This window comes from Arachis duranensis, chromosome 5 (genome assembly GCF_000817695.3).
Source record: "Arachis duranensis cultivar V14167 chromosome 5, aradu.V14167.gnm2.J7QH, whole genome shotgun sequence".
Lineage (NCBI taxonomy): Eukaryota > Viridiplantae > Streptophyta > Magnoliopsida > Fabales > Fabaceae > Arachis > Arachis duranensis.
In genome coordinates, this window is record NC_029776.3 from 23,591,142 (window position 1) to 23,594,643 (window position 3,502).

Here is a 3,502-nt window from a genome sequence, read left to right on the forward strand (position 1 = left end):
GTTATTATTAAATTAAGAATGTAAAATAAAATCTAATATGATATGATTATTTAATTATGATCTAATGAATAGTTTTAATATGTGATTCATCGGTTAAATCAGTAACTAATAACTAATTAGTCTGAATATTTTAGAGATTTGGTTTGAATAATTAGGAAAAGTGTTATTAAAATTTCTGCATTTGAGTTTTAAATCTGCTAAAAAGTTATTTGAAAAAAAAAAACTAAAAAAAAATGAATTCTTTTATATATTTGGATGAACTAAAAAAATGAATTTTTTTATATGTTTGAAGAGTAAATAAAAAAATTTTAAAAATTAAAAATTAGATTCAATATTTGATCAAATGAATGAAATAAGTATGAAATTTTGTGATTTATTAAATATAATTTGTATTTCTAAAATTTTGAAATGTATCACTTTTTTAAATATTATTTTGGTCAATTTTTTATCTATCTACTCAAAAATTACAAATAAAAAAAAACCATCTCATAAAGTCTTATGATTAAATTTTAAAATTTCGCTAGAAAGTTAATGGAGTATTTGTACAATATATACAATTGATTATTTATTTAGTCTAATATGAGTTAAAAAATAAATATTTAGAATAAAATATTACTAATTTTTCAAATACAATATATCTATATTATCCAAAATAACTATTCAAATACCAAAATAATAAATATCTAATATTTTACTGAATTGAATATCTCTAAATTCTCATTATACATATTATACAGATATTTCATTATCTTTTTATATTTCTTTTCAATTTTATTACAGGATCCGTAACCTGTGCTTCCATCAATTTTGATATCTGTGCATGAACAGTTTCCACATAACTGTTGCCCTTGCACCTACCTTTTCACATCTCGGCCTTTGTCTCCCAATGCTAGACACTTGGCACTTTATACTATCGCCATTATCACACTACATGTGTAGAAATCATAAATGCTTCTACACAAGAGAATTCACCATAATGTATTTGTGATGAGTATATGAGTACAATTAAGTTTGACCTAATTAATAGAAATAGACTATAATAAATATAGATAGAAAAAGATTACCAAAAAAAATAAAATAAAATGTATTACTGTTTGCAATACCTCGCCAAACCGTTCTAAGCCAGGCATTCATGCTTTCACATCAAATTTACGATAAGCATGTGCACCTAAATATTAGGAAGCCATATCTTAAGTTCTACAGAAACATAAAATCATATCAAATATAGTAATCAAATCATGGTTAAAATTTAGAAAGGATGTCCTTCGGCATAAGTGGTATCTCTTACTTAAAATGTAACCCAAGAGATGATAATATGTCGTCTTCAATTTTAATAAGTTCTTCATGATAATGTTCACTCTCTTTGGGCGACAGAAAATAAACATTTCAACCTTCCTGAACTTGTGATCTCGATAAAGACCCCTAAACAGTTTTAGTTATAATTCAAAATTTTAGAATAAAAAGTTACTAATAATCCTTAAATTGCCTCGTTACCCCAATCAACTCTACAATCAATTACCTTGTTGCACTGCCAGCTGGCACCAGTCTTAGCACGGAAGTAATGAAAAGCGAAAGTCCATACGATTCAATCCTTGGATTTTCGAAATAATGTAAAATACTTGGAAGCATTGTTATTTGACTCGGACCTATTTTAAAAAAAGTCGAGACATTTCTAATTTTTTGTTGATACGGACAAAGTCAAGGATATGGACCAACATTTTTATTAAGATTTGATCAGTATTTAGTCAGTAAAAAAAATGAATAATTTTTTAATATTAAATATAATTTTATACCATTAAAAATATTATTAATAATTAATTGATTATTACAAATCACAAAATCTACTGATATCTTAACATTCCTCTAATAGAAAAATGTTACCTAAAGATATATGTTCATTTTGCATTTTTTTACTTCATCCCCTTTAATTTTTATTTTACTTCAATAATTAAATACGTTTGACATCATTCATGTGCACTTTTAATTATTCTATTTTATCTATATTAGATTTTATTTTATTGTATTCTTTTTTTTGTGATAAATTTTTTTATTTACATTGTATATTTTTCATAATTAAAAAACAAAAATGATCTCAGTATTCTAATAAAAAAAGGCACTTCAATATAGTAACGGTAACATAACCACAACGGTGTCTCATTTGGTTTTGAAAAAATACTCAATTTGATCTTTAAAGTTATATTCAAGTCTCAATTTAGTTCTTAAAATTTTAATTGCTTCAATTTAATTTCTAAATTTTTCAATTGACTCTGGGATAGAAATTACTACAAAGACTAATATAATTAAAATTTAAAAAATTTAAAATTAAAACAATTAAAATTTTTAAAACTAAATTGAATCTCGAATGTAATGTTAAGAACCAAACTGAATAATTTCTCTTCGATTTGATAGGCTATTTCCGTTTTCGACCGTAACCCTTTTGCATTTTGATAATGGCTGGTTCTATGATGGTGAAAGTATATTTGGATCTTAGTGGTCCAAATAGAATCTTTCATCTTAACCATTAAAAAATAGTGATGAATGGTTTAGATTAAATAATTATTATATATTAAAAATTATAATAATATAAATTAATTATTCAACATTTGTAAAATTTTGATTTTACTTTTTTATTTTTTTTCTCAACTTATTCCCTCTTTGTCCTATCATCCACTTTACTATCTTTCTCTTTTCATAAAAAATGATATTTGATTATTATTTTCTCCAATTAATGTGATCTTTGAAGTAAAAATAAAAGCTCCTATAAAAAACAACACGCATCACCTACCTATCATGAGTATGAAGCATTCATAGCATTTTTGACCAAGTGAACTCGTCGTTTATTGAGGTTTAGTCTAAAACACAACATATTAGATCTGTGAAGTGCAACTGGCGGCAAGACATTGAAGTTGTATATTAGTTACCATTTAACAAGGCATACAACCCAGTCATCAAAGATTAGTTCAGTTTGGTGTTAAAAATGGTATAAAAATTAATTATTACTTTTTACTACTGTTTTATCCCAAACCAGTTTATGAAATCTATGATTGTGGAGCCTTAGATTGGAGCGAAGGAACCTTGTCCTAACAACATAAAAAGAAAAAAACAATAATTATTAATAATATTGTTAATAATGTTGGTTGTAACTTGTAAGTATTGTGGTGATTGCTATTGTTAGAAAGAAAGACAAAGATACAGCAAGTGGCTTGATGGTGGTTATTATTACGAAGAAAAACAAGAGTAAGAAGATGATGGTACTTAAGTAATTTACCATGTTATTTTTTAATTTTTTTATTTAGACCACTAAGATCCTTAATATACCTTTCACCACCTAAGACAAAGCCTTTGATAATTCCTTACAAGAAGAAAAGAATAACAATGTTTACCAAAAAAACGAAAACGAAAAACAATAAAGAGAAAGAGGAAGACCATATTTTTGGAAGAGGAAGTCCAGCCCAGGAAATTGTTTCATATGCCCAGGTCTTCAAAACCGTGCTCAGATGAA